We start from the raw sequence: 14,580 nt of genomic DNA on the forward strand, positions 1-14,580 counted from the left end.
TAACGATCGTGGATAATATACAAATCGTAGAGTCAGCCGGCTATAAGTCACACAGGTGCGCAATCACTCATCGGGAATAACCGTCCGTTCGAGATCTCCTCTAGAATTTCACCGAACGATACGCAACCTACTTGCGAGGACGGTTCGTCCTGACGTTGGTAAACACGCGAACTTCGAGGCTGCTAGCCTCGAACGAGGTTCGATCAAACGCGAAAGCGACGCGTTCGTCCTGGGAACGATACGCCGGGGTCTTCGATCGTCGCGATTAGATACTTTCTCAGCAAATTGCATTCACCGAGAAAACACATCCCGTAGTGAATCGAAATGGAAATACGGAATTTTCTTCGCGATCTCGAGAAGCTCGTTTCGCGAAGAAGAGAGTTCCAGCTCGAATTCGCGACTCCGATGTTGCGTGGCGTAGAACGCGCGAATCCTATCGCAACCGAGTTACGATCTGCTGTCCCGGAATCGGGGACGCTTAGAATGTCGTTTCAATTTCCATTCGACTTGCGAGCAATTTGCCCAGGATATAATCTTGGACGGTCGAAAAGATGATGCACGGTGAGAGCCGGATGGGAAAGGACGTGTGTTTTTCTTGCGAGGAATAGAAGAATATAAATTATAATGGCTGAAAAGTAAGCGTAGTTTAAAAAAAAAAATCAATCTCCAGCTAAGTGATCGTGGTTAGAAATGTTCAATTTAAAAGGACCGAACGGAGAAATATGTGGAAGTTATTCGATCCATAATCTCAAGAATAATTATAAATATTCGAGAAACTATCCAGCGAACAAAATGGCTGACTGTACGAGTGTGCGTTGACCCAAAGGGTTTGGATTCCTGTTGGACGTTTCTGTCGATCGGGGAAAAAAATGCGGAGAATTCCGAGCGGACTCGAACTCGTCGAAGAAATTTTCGCCTCGCCTTCCGCGGGAACGTTCCTCCACGACGACGCCGGTCGCACCTTGGCGCCTTCGAAGAATCACGGAAAGGTGGCTGGCATCGGTTCAAAGCGACACGGCGGCCGGTTGCGTCGCTGCTTATTCGGAATCCCGGATAGAGGATACCGTAAAACGGCGAGCACACGCTTTATTACATCTGCCGTGCGTAAATTTAGGCACGGAATCGCGATGCCTGCCCCGTCACGCTTTAAAACCCATTAACCGCTTAGACCCGGGACTTCTCGGCCCCGGTCGACTGTTAATCGTCTCACCGACCATGTTCCAATTGCACGTCCTTTCGAAGATATATACACGCTCCGGAGAAAATGTTCGCGTCGATTTACAACGTTTAGAAAGTGCATCGCGTTCGTTAAAATTTCCCTGAAAACACCTGCGCGCGGGACACCCGGAGACGCGCGGATTAGGTAATTAGTCGAACGTCCGAATCTGTCTTCGTAGAACGTTTATCCCTTCTCTCAATGACAGACACGACCTCCAGTAATTGGAATATCGATGTCCTCAAATTTCTTGCTCAGAATTTTTAATGGACGCATCGGTCGGAGCGTAAATTTCTATCATTTGAGATCCTTCGTGTCCGTGGAATTTTTTAGCGTATCTTTTGAAAGTTTGAAACGAGGATTTTGCCCATAAATAAATGAAGAAAGAAATTGAGAAAAGAGGAGTGTTTTTCTTTGGATCTGAAGCGATTCGAGTCGAGAGATCGATGACAAAGACGCTTTTGAGCTTCCCAATTGAGAGAGGGCAAGAGAATTTTTGTCGATCGACACTCTTGAATCGAGGAGCTCGCATTCCTCGGTTCGATTCACCAGCTCCCGAGATCGTTGCCTCGTTCACGGCCCCTCGATTCCTCGGGCTCGTTCGACGGACCGAGTACGTGGCTGCCGAAGAATCCCACCGCGCATACGTATGCACGCGTGCTCCATCCAACGATTACGAGACCGCGGAAAAATCCTCGAGCCGCTCGAGAAGCGAACAAACCGAACCGCGCAACAAACTTACGCTTTGATTTTAAAAACATTTTCCGTTCGAAACTTCGCCGTCGCGGATTAATCGGTTCGACGGTGTTTGTATTCGCTCGTGGGAACCATCTAGCTACCTGGGCGTCGCGTCGTTTGTTTCACCGCGCTCGCCGACGACTCGAAGCTTGGACGATGCATTTACGAGCGTGTTCGAACGGCAAAGACACGCCCAGCTCGCTGTTTCGACGCGAAAACGCCGAGCTCCAAGTCAAACAACCAACTTCCGTCGGTTTGCACAGGGACCCACAGACTTTGTTCTTCTCGACGTTCTGGCGCGATCGAGGTTTCGCGAAAATGGGAGCCGATAATGATTCGTAAAATGAACGTTAACACAGAAGATTGTATTCCAGAGTCGCCTTTTTAAATGTCTTCACTGCCTCCAATGAAGATACAATGTTCATTTTACGAACAATCACTGTACAAACGAATCCGGAGTCCGAACAAAGGCTCGCGTTATCGAACATTCGAGTAATACGTATGTAGTTCGAATTGACAGAGATTATTTATTTGGGTCGATTCTCCGGCAGAAATTTTCTTTGCGTCGACGACATTGGCGCGGACGATTAACAAAGATAAGAGTCGACGAATGTTTGGCATGGACGATGAGGTATCGGGAACAAAGATAATAAAAATCGCCGACTCGGTGATTTGAACACGCGTGCATGCGTTTACGGGCACGTGGTTGCCGCGTTTATAGAGAGAATCTCCTCTGCAGGAAGTGAAAACTGCCGGGCGGATGACGTTCATTCCGTTCAAGAGGTTATCGTTCGCCGACGACAATGCGCGCAGTGACCCAAGCGGCGATAATTCGCGACCGAGCGAGGATCTCGCTATATCCCCTGTTTCGCCAAACTCCCCGGCGCGCAACAATCGTGAAATTCTGATCGAACGGACCCGAGAAAATCGATTAAAATTCCCTTTTGTTTCGCGCCGCGGCGAAACACTGGCGAGCCCGAGCCTTTTTTGCGCGCGTATCGCTTTCGATCTCGCGTCCCGCATCAGCTGAGAACTCGTTTTCCCCCGGGTTCTCTGCTCTCGCGTATTACGTTTCGGAATTTTCGAACGCCATTAAAAGCAACGAATTTGTCCCCGTTAATTACCGTTTCGCGAAATTAAAACGGTATCGTTCGAATAATCGTAAACGGTACTCCGCGCGAAACAATCGAGACTAAGTGGGAAAATAACGAAGATACGATGCTTCTTATGGTTTTATAATTGGATTCTTGCTTCGTCCATTAAATATTAATACAGTTTCAGCACTTTTATTGCCACGTCATACATACACGAGTGACAAGAATTAGAGGAAATATTTCAAGTTACGTGGTTCACGATTGCAAACTATTTCCATTATTTTAATTTCGTACTGTTAAGTAAACGGCACTCTCGTTAATTTCTTTATTTTTTTAACTCACACGAGAGCGTAAATTATTCTTTGGAAGAAGAACAAAACGAAGCTGCTAAACGATCGCTCGGCAAACAAAAAATGAGAAGCGAGGAAAGCTCGTTTAATTGGAGCGTAGATCGTAAACTGCGTCTGCCGCGTTTCAAACGATTTTGATTTGTACGCGCGATACATCCTCATTTCGCGATGGTTGAACCAGCCAGCCCCGCAATTCATCGTTTTACTGTTATAATCGCCGCGTCGATCGCAATTGATTCACAAAGAACACAGTCGCGTTTCAATCTCTGGCCGGCTGGGAGACCACCCGATGACGCATTCGAAAGAGTTGTCAGCTTGTTTTGCGTCGGTTCCAAGCACCAAGCAAAAATATATCGTTGTCTCGATGCTGAATGGTCGCCCATTTATTATTAGACGATCCCTAATTAACCAACCACTTCGAGACACTTCTGATTTTACAGTGTTATTGACTCCGTCGATCCGACTTGGCGACGATTTCGATTCGATCTGTTGCTCGAAAATTAGAACATTCTTCCAATCTAACTTCCACCAACGTTCGCCGATAAAAATAAAAACTTTTTTAAACGAGTCCAAGTCTTCTGTCAGCGGTTTGACGTAAAACAATTTCACGAATGCGCTTTAAAAAGACGATATCGGATCCTCGAAAACGTCATATCGTAGGTAGGACATTTTGCTGGTCGATATTTCAGCGCCAGAGGATTCCACAATGGGCGAAACTCGTTCTCGTAAATAAAATTTTACGGCGCGCTATAACTCCGACGCGATGCAACATTAATGAGCATCGTCGGCAAAATAAACAGAGAAATTTCCGGCTAATGTTTACGCCATTGATAAATCAACGTGGTCGCCGTTATTAGCGACCATTTTTTACGAATTTTCCTCCGGATAAACCGTCGTTTCTAAAGAAAATGCGAGACGCCGTCCGTCCGAGGGACTCGATGTCGGTTTTATCGTCTTCCCATACACGCTCCACGCTTCGCAGAAACCCGTTTAATCGCATCTTCCAGCGTACTGGACGCGCATAATATCGATGCGTTTCTGGCATTTTACTTCCGTGTTGCAACCCCGATAGCGTCTCAATCGCAGACATCGCGACGAGCAGGAAGCCGTACTCGTCCTCGACGTTACCATAATATTATTACAATAATTCTTTCGCACTCGCGATCGATTGCCCTTTGGAATTGCACTCATGCAGTTTAATCGCGAGAACACACAATTGCAGCCCGATCTAAAACTATCCGTTGAAACGTTAGAATAAATTCACCAAGAATATTAACTTTTCGATCGAGGACCATCTCCTTGAACTACTTCTTACGGTGCCGCGGATGCACGGCTTCGTCGATCAAGTTTGCACCAGGCGCGTAAAATTAGAACTTTTACGAGTTCCAGGTGATCGTAACCGTCCTTTCCCAGCCATCGATATCGAAATTAGAACAAATCGATTCGATCCTCCCAACGAGAACGATCGTTTCTTTCGCGTCGTAAACCGTGCCGGGCGTCTTTTTCCGACCGGTGTTTTCTCCGCTAACGGCCGTCCTCGTAATTTAACGTCCGCCATTACGCAATATCGGTGTTTTCTTTTCCTCTTAGCGTGACAGCCGCGGTTATTGCCGGCGACCGGAAACCGACCGACGAAAATTACTAATCGACGCGGCGCGTATCGCGGCTACGAGTTACATCAAAGGATGTGCGGTTTGCGTTGTTGTCGCAATCGTACGGACGTAGGCGATCGGAATGATGCGGACCTGTTACGCGAATGCCATCGGTGCGCTGTGACCCTCGAGAATTTGCAGATTCATCGGGACGATACGTGGTACGAGACGGCGAACGGGACGCGTTTCCGGTTTCTTCCTCCCACGCGTTGTTTGTTTTCTACGGCCCTTAAGGAATCGCCCACGATATCTTCTCTTCTTCCACCCTCTCATTTAAATAGCGATTAAAGAGGCATATTGTTGTTCGCCGGGGAACAAACGACAAACGCTTAACATTTTTGTTACTTCTAAAATTCAGATCCCAAGGGGCGAGATTACGATAACAATTTGTTTGTTTATTCGCAATTCGGTCGATTCCCTTCCCGACAATGCGTCTGTTGTCCGAGACAGGGTCCTCGACTCCTTCCACCGGTCTCTCGTGTTCGTTTTGCACGAGTCGAGATAGGTGTCATGTACGATCGTCAAAGTTGTCAGGACTCGAATAAAAGGGATAAGAGGGACCTTACAAGTGGCGTGGCGCATGACCGCGGTGTTTTTCACGTGCCGGGCATCGTCGATACTGAATCGAACTGTTGTGTCGGGCATCTGTTACTCGTCGAGCGTCTCGGCATCCGGTTCATTTGCTCATCGAGAAATCGAGGACAGGGAGCTATTTATATGAGCCGCGGCGGCCGTTTAACCGAGGACTGAAATCGGTTTTGTCCTGACGGTGGTCTCGCTCGCGATCACCCGCGGGAAAATTCTCAGAGCCGCTTTGCTTTCCATACAAAGCTTTCGTCGCGGACTTTTTGCTAGGCGTCTTGGCGCTAGAGCCTGGTGCGCCCTCCTTTTGCGCGAACGTTCAGCCGCCGCTCGAAAATTCCTCAACGGTTCTCTATGAGAATTATGTTAGTTTTCGTACGTCGAATAAAAGCAAAGATCGTTTGGACGCAGACCACGTAACTATGATTACCTTCTACGTTTGGCAGATTCAAGGCAACGTGGATGAAAATCTTAATGGATCGAGCGTCGTCGGCGCGCGTATATAGCTGACAGTTATTACAAACATTTGGTAGATCGCGAGCGTAAATATTAAATGGAAGAGGCCTAACATTAGACAGAGAGAGAGAGTTTGGCAAGATCGTGCACAGTGGAAACGCGTGGAAACATCGAATGTTTGAACAAACCGTGCAAGATTATTTGGAAATTCCACCTGGAATCGCGAACGTGGCGATAAATATTTGTCACTGGGCCCACGCGGTGCATCCTGGTGTGTTACTCCGAATACTTTGGTTCGTTAATTCCACCTGACGCCGGGATAATGGCGTCCTGCATCGGTGGACGTTGCTAGGATCGAACGCGTTCTTACTCGCCGTTCCGGGGAAATCTATTCCGACGTTTCCCATTCCTGTAAAGCCGGGCTGTTTAGGCGACCATCCTCCGGTCGGGGCGAAACGAAAGTAACGAACTCGATTTATATCGTAACACGCGCGGCTCGTGTTCGTTTGCATTACTGTACGGCTCGTTTGACTCCCGAGCGCGCCGTACGAACTTGAACGTTTGCTCTCGTTCGAACGAGATTATGCAGAGAGTAGACTTCTCAGCACCGAATGGAATAGCGTTTAAACGCGTTTGAAAAAAAAAACTGATTGAAAACGCAACGTGGAATTCCACGGAACAAAAAGAAAATCTCTCACGAAGTGTATCGTGCGAGCCCGTAGGAGCAGGATAATCGAGCGTCACGCGCAAACGCAACTCAACGCAACGCAACACTGACTCTCTCGCCGACCATGTGAACTGCAGCTGCAAAACGGAACACGTGGTCAACCGTTGATCCCCATGCGGATCTCGTGGTCGGTGAAAATAAATACTCTTTACAATCCTGCCCGGCCCAGGCCCCACGGACGAAATTACAACGCGAGGGTTCAATCTCGCTCGCACCGAATATGTTATATAATGTCTAAAAATATTGCTACGGCCGCTCTCTAAATTCCAAACGATGTTGCGACAGTGCTACATTTGCATAACAATTCCAGGAATAATGCCACGTTCTTTCCGTTGCGTCGGTTAGCTCGGAACGCGCGAACCGAACCGGGTTACTCGATCATCTTGATTGCTTCCGGTGTCGGTTAACCGATTTACGTGTTTGTTAACTTAAAAAACTGTGCTGTAATCACCTACGATACATTCAAAAGTTACGCTTGAAATTTCGGGGAAACATTTCTGGTCTTATTTTATTGGAATTTTGTTCTCAAAAGTGCGTAGGATTTCGGGGGTATGTGTGTTCACCAAAAATGATTGTAATCGACCCCCAGAGCTGAAAATAATTTTTTTAGAACGATTTGAAATTTTTTAATTTCGCCAATAAACACATCTACTCGAATTTTTATCTCGAAAGTGCGCAGGATTTCGGGGGTATGCCTATTCACCGAAAATGCTTGTAATTGATCCCCGCAATTGAAAATAATTTTTTTAGAACGATTTGAAATTTTTTAATTTCGCCGATAAATTTAGGCACCTGTCGACTATCCTCGTCGATTTTTCTTAAAAATTCATTTTTGGATAATCGGAACTCTACTCTAAGTAGTCTGTGAGATTTTTTATATATTTGTTTCCGTGCATTGTTCGGCGTACAAAGGGATTCTTGTTCGAGACAAAGATTGCCAAAGCTCCGATGATAATAATAATAAACGCAACGTCTGACGAAAGTGGAAAGTAAACCAAATGGCGGTTGTTACGGCTACTGACACCGATAGCAAAACCATCTTGACAGAGCGGCCAAGGACGAAGGGGAAACGGTGGGTAAAGGTGGAGCGGAAAGAATCCAAGAATCGCGTGTTCCCGGGGCACGGAGAAGCAGGTTAATTTTCCCCTGCGACTTCCGGTGACCTTGGACACCAGTTCGCCGGTCGTAGGAAGAAACGAAACCGAGCGAAACTCTCTCATTCATTGTCCGGGGATGCGCGAGGATAATTGGGGGAGCGCGCGCACTCGGTCATCCTCATCGTTCCCGACGGAATGCCGCGAATACCAATTCCCCGCAGGTCGTTCACCCGCTCTCCTCGGCTCGGCTACGCTCGTCTCCGCTCGATTCCGACTCCGCGGCACCCGCGGAAAACCGAGAACTCGTTCCGCGACCCCGCGTCTTTCCAAAAAAGCCCACCCTGCACGCGTGCACCAGGATCCATTAATTCCTAACGTTTCAGGGAAACGCAGGCCTCTTCCTCTTCTCCGTATCGACGCGCGTAAACGCGTTTACATTGTTTAGAAACGATTTTACGATCGATCTTTCTCGATCTCGTCTCGCATTGTGGAACCTCTCGGTTTTCGGTGAACGACGAGTCTCGTACCTTTGGACCTTTTGGAAAGATATTTATAAAAAACAATTTATCAAGAGGAATGCTCGACTCGAAATGTCACGTAACGGAGGACCCAACGAATTTATGGATTCCTACCTGCCAGAAAGAGTTGATGGATTGTTCGGAGAGCGAGTACTCTGCGTTTTGGCTGGAGGACGTACTTCTAATCTATTTCGAGGAAATAAACATCGTCTTCTGGCGTAAACAGAGTCGTAGCTCTTTTGGGAAACGGCGAGCTGGATCGATTTATAATTTCATATGTTTTAAACCATATAACGAAGTTGCGCCGTGGATTCTGGGTCGAATAGTGGCTATTTTGCGTAACAGAGCGCAACAGAGCAATATTTTTAGAACAAGGTGTATCTTACAAGTTTTAGACAAGTCGTGCCACGATTTATCATGAAATCGAACATGATTTTTTTCTGTACGCGGTTGCGAGTTCCGAAGTGAACGCGTTGACTTTTTAATCGAGGTTCGAGATCTCGGAAGGAACGGAGGCTCGCTTGCTCTTTCATTTTAAACAACTCCATCGCTTCTGTGGGAACAGCAAAAACTGAGGCGGAAACCGGAATAGAGTCGATGCCCGTATTAATTACGGTAACCTGGTCCCCTTGTGGTTCTCGGTGAACCAAATTGGTGAGATTATAAAAGGTTCATAGACTGAGATTAACGTCAACGCCGCATTATTCGAGAAAACTTGTTTACCAAGGACTGCAAAACAATATTTCAGGCTTTATCCCGGCCACTGCTTATATACAAACGAGAGAGAAGATTTTAAACAAACCGAGAAGCAATTTACAAACGATGTCCAAAAATAACTTGGAATATTATAACAGGATATTAATTCCGCGACCGAATTTCTGGAAAATACGAAACTCCATTAAATGCAGATAAAGCAATAAGAGCGGGCGGTGGGTCGACAATTTACGTATCAAAGGGCATAGGATAGAGAGCAATCAAAGCCCCCGGACGAGCCCAGAAAGCAAAAATCGATCGAAGGCGACGATTTTCAGCCGACGAGCGTCTGGAAGTTTCCAAATTTCCTAATCCGCTACGAGATACAAGAAGCTCCACCCACGAACGCGAATTAAACTCGATGCCAATTTCTCGCGATGCCAGATTCTCGTCTTTCCACGAACGTCTACGACTGAATTTTAAATAACCGCGTACCAACCTTTGTACTCGAATTAATTTAACGCTATGACGAACCGCGCGTTTCGGACATTAGTAACTTTGGTCGCTGGATAAAATTAACTCGAACGATACCGAGAATCCGCGTAAGGAATGCAAGGGGCATTTTCTAGGATAAAAATTGGTTTTCCCAGCGTTCCGGAAGTACCCCCGTCGAGGATCCTCGAGGGCTCAGCGTGGATCGCGAGTCCCTCGGGTTCGAAGGCGAAAGAGCACCGTCGAATCGACAGATGCCAAGGTTCGCGCGAGCATCCAAGAATCTTTTCCGTCTCGTTCTCGTTAAGTGCAGCTTCCCGGGCTGACAGCGCGCACGGCGGAATATCAGGGAATGCACACTGACATCGCGCGTCTGCCAGGCCAATTGTCGAACGACGTCCGTCTGGACGCAAGTGTTTCTTGGTAGCTCGCATGACGGCTCACGCGATCGCCGGCTCGCGGCGTCGTTGTTGCGCGATTATTAATCACGATAACGAACAGCGCGGTGGCCGCTGGGTAAATTTGTCACGCTTCTGCGAAACAACGTTCCGTCTTCATTAAAGTCTGACCCCCTCCACTACTTTCGCTGCTTCGACCGTCGCTGTCCACGAATTTCTATAAACTATTTCTCCCACGACGCGTGATATTTTTTCTATATCTATTTTCTGTGTTCTGTTACTCCCACTCGTGTTCGTACAATGGTGATTCACTATAAATGGGGGGAGGGGAAACTTGTTTCTTACGTGGACGATCGCGGCACGTTGGAAATGTTGGTTCTCGTTCCGGTCACCGAGGTGCAGCATCATTGGGGGTCGCGTGCAGTACAGGATGGGTGGTGACCGCCAGGGGAAAAAATGTATTATTGGTATTTTATTTGTATAATGTTAAATGAATAAATTAATCAATACCTCTCTCTATCGGTTTTTCTAATTAGAATTATTACAAAAATAACTAATTCGTGTAAATAGAAGCAACGACACAGGTGTAACAAGTAAAATTTAGAAGAAAGTGTTTCCTTACATTTATAGTGAATTACGAGTGAGATCAACTGTATGATGTGAATCTCTTCCGATGAACTTATAATTAGGTAGTCGATTCGGATAACATCGATGAGTTCCCGATTAAAGCTTGATGGGATAATTTAGTGGTAAGGAATCGAGGCCGGAATTTAAATTAAGAGAGTTTGTGTGTCCTCGAGCGAACGTTGTTCGGTCAGGTTTTACGTACCCGACGTTTCCGGGTGGGCAAGAGCCACCTGTGGATAATAAAAATGACTTACTAGGTCGTCGTTTGCAGCTGTCACTCTCGGAGATTCCGGGTGCCATGTATTTATTCGAGCGTCCGCGACGAAAACATCGCCGTTTACATTCTTACTCCATTTTTACCGGGCCCCGTAAACGTTTCTTCGTTCCTCGCATACTTGAACCGACGCCAAACGATATTTGTTACTCCGTGATCCGCCTTCTAACGCCGAATCGTCTTTCCCCCCCGGTTTTATATAAATCCGAAACCCTCGTTGCGTTTGCTCTTAGATATAATTCCCTTTTAATCTGGAAATGCTCAAGTTATTTATTTCTGCCAGTGGGCAGAGCCACCTGGACTTTCTATTTGTAGAAATTTAATGCTAATCGAGACCCGGTAAAAACTGTGAGCTTAACCTACACAAGCTGAACACCAGTGGGATTAAATTGTAGTTTCCTTCAATCTCGATAAAATTCGAGGTTTGTTTCGAACAAGCAGAAATCATTGGACGCGAGTCGTGTTGGGCGCCCGAGGCGTTTCTGGAGTTAAAGATTGGCCAGTGTCCATTGTAACAGGAACTCTCTGCGAGTCAGCGAACGAAAGGGAAGATGTAAATCCCGCCCTCTCCGTTCCCGCAGCCACAGCCACAGAGGCAACCAGCCGCTCTCGACGGGCTAGCGACGGGCATATTCGATTCCGTCTGTCGCGAGTTTTCAAACAAGTTACCCCAAAGCGTGTCGATCGATCGGACAGTGGCCATCGAACAATTGAATAAACCAAAGACACGACTGGCGGTTGTGAATCGAGAACCAAGAGATCAAAAAGTATCGTGTGTTTCGTGACGACACTCGTGGCCTCCGGCGGTAATCTGTCAAGACAGCGACAAGTAGGGGTTACGGAGCGAGACTAGTGACCTATAGAGGGGTGTTTCTGTAACAGATGGTCCCGTATAAAAGGGGCGATTCGCGGCGAAGACACGGTCGAGGCCATCGCTGGCAGAAAGCCGCGCGCGTGCAAAAGGAAGAAACACCGTACCGGCGTGGCTTTGGGAAAAAAGAGAAACAAAGGAAGGGGCCAAAAGGAGCAACGTGGAAGCCGGTTAAGTATACACGCGCGGCGGTGTAGGCCTGGTGGCGGCTGGTAAAAGTGCGGCAGCGCGTTTAATTTCGGCTTTCCTCGCGACGAAAATATTCGCGCCACTTTCCGCGCCGGCATAGCTTCACGGCTAACAGGGATTCCTACGGAGACTGGTGTCGGTTACCTAATTATAGTTGCATAGAAATCTGTAAGGGGACACCGGCGAGAGAACCGGGGCCGCGCCTTATGCACTCAGGTTGCAGTGAAAACGCACCGCGCTCGCTCCTACGCGCAGACCAGTCCACGCACGCGGAAGATTCCTTGCTCGCGTGCGTCGTCCACCGCGGTTTCGCCGTTTCCGGATTAATTTTCACCCGGTTTCGCCTCATTCTATTCCTTTTACTTTTTTTTCGTTACGTGCATGGTCGACATTCTCAAAGAAAAACAAAGCTACCACGCTATATCCAACGCTTCGTATCTATTTATTCAACTGGACTAACTCTTCGGCATACACGATTACAAAGAATGCGACGATACAAAAATGGCGAATACCATTCGATAGTTCCAATATTAAAAGAAACCAATTAGGCAATGATTTACTGAACACAATCCAAGAAAAACGAGTAAAAAAATGATATTTATATTCTTTGACAAATAAGGAATCTGCGTTATCGGTCAAGGTTTGCAAATTACTCAGATGGTAAACGCGTGTCTCATTAGAAAATTGTAAATGTTATAATTTTTTAATAACGTTCAACTGAAAGAATATCGTCGTAAATGCGCGTGGGCCGTTTTGGGAATGGTCCTGGTTTCCCGCGAGCCGCGCTAGAAGCAATTTGTTGCGCCGCGATTATGCGAATCGTATTGTTCGAATTACCGGGGGGAACACGCGTCGACGAATTTTTGCGAAGTTTATCCCTAGCAAAAAGCGTGTAGGTATTCGACGTAAGAAGCTCAAGGACCGAGCTCCCGACATTCGATCGGATCTTTTAACCACGCGAACGTAAGGACGATCCGGGAATAGTTACGCGGTACTGGTTCCCCGGTAATCGAGACTCGTTACACTTTTTGCCGGGCAGTTACTTCGCCGAGGAAAAGCACCGCGGATGCTCCTGAACGTTCTATCAAAAGGCTACGCGGCTGAAGCGGGTTGCATCCACGGATATGGACGAAATCGAAGGAATCCATTAACGAAATCGGTTACGAGTGTCTGTTAACAGGACACGATAGGCGCCGAGTATCTATGGAAACGCAAGAATTCGCAAGAATCCGATGCGTATATTTGATTAGCGTTTAATTAACACGGTAGCTAATCTAGTTCTCGATCGGTATTGCTCCTCGATTCGTTGACACGAAGAAACTCGAGTCTCGTTCTGATAAACACTAATTTGCTAAACACTGGTCTTTTTTCTTTCATTTATCTCGTCGAAGTGGAATGTACAGTTACGTTCTCAGCATTTTTTAACGTTGACCTACCAACCGAATTAGTATCGAGTTTTACAATATTCGTCGCGTTCGTTCGGCAATCGGTTCCTTTGATTGCCTACTTGCCGGTTAACGGTTTCCCACTGTCTGCAAAAAAAGAGGCGCAGAGATTTCGGTCGTCGTGAAAACTGCGAATCGTTGGAGGTCGGCGAACCGGTAGGCGACCGATTGCCTAATTCGCGGAGAATCTCGCGTCCGTTCGGATCTCTCGGAGTCGGGTCTCGACGAATAATCCCCGGAAACGGATTTATGTGGTTCTCGACCCGAAGCGTGTCGCGCGCGGGGAGATTCTATTTCGAATCAGGTTCGTTCGTCGATGGAAGAAAGGAAGGCCTGTCGTTCGGACGGGCACGAACGCGAATCGAGGAAGTAAAGTTCCCTTTATCGATTACGTCCTCGTTGTACTCAGGTGCGGTTCACGTGCGGTTGTAAATCTACGGGCGCGACGCACGGCCGATTCGACGACGCCAGTAATCGATCCCTTTCACTCGCCGCATCGATTCGCGAGGGGTTACATAAATTCGTCGATTAACACGCGCACATTAATTACCCCTCGTTACCGTTTTTTATTTATTCACCTAATAACAATGTAATCGATACTTTGCCTTCTTGTCTCATAGCTACTGGAAATGTATCATTTCTTGAAGGGTACGGAGGTTTCCGCTAATTTCTGCTTATTATCGGACGAGTTATGTCATGCAAAAGAAGTACTATACATCGAAGGGTTAATTGCTACGTCGCGTGTATTGTAAGATAGATCGATTCTGGAAGTATCGTGTAAGACTATTTAGACGGCCTTTGTAACGTTACTGGATACTGTCCGCGTTCTCTTTAACCAGAGACTAATCGTTTTCTTCCTACATTACGCCTCGTCGTTTCGAAACGCAAACAAACAACAGACACCGTTTAATGCTACCTTTGAAGTTAAACACCTTCTTTAAAAACTATTAGTCTCGGGGTGTATGTATCTAAACGCTTTTAGTCTAAAATCCATTAGATCGTTTAACTCTGCGACGAACGTCTGTGAGCGTGTGTACAGTGCGAAAGGGTCTTCCGCGTACCGAACAAGTCGAAATTCTCGAAATCGTCTCTGGATAGAATGTTAAAAAAATAAAGCTGATCGAGTCTGAGTGATTCGAAATAAGGCTGACGCAATGTCCA

The 14,580-nt window shown here is 46.9% G+C and overlaps 1 protein-coding gene across 15 annotated transcripts in view; it reads left to right on the forward strand.

The window, feature by feature from the left end:
* LOC122405273 (xin actin-binding repeat-containing protein 2) overlaps positions 1–14,580 on the forward strand; it is a 64,460-nt gene that overhangs the window by 12,070 nt on the left and 37,810 nt on the right. The window lies entirely within an intron of this gene.

The sequence above is a fragment of the Colletes gigas genome, unplaced genomic scaffold (genome assembly GCF_013123115.1).
Source record: "Colletes gigas isolate AHSC1104 unplaced genomic scaffold, ASM1312311v1 Colletes_gigas_Sc00004, whole genome shotgun sequence".
Classification (NCBI taxonomy): Eukaryota; Metazoa; Arthropoda; class Insecta; order Hymenoptera; family Colletidae; genus Colletes; species Colletes gigas.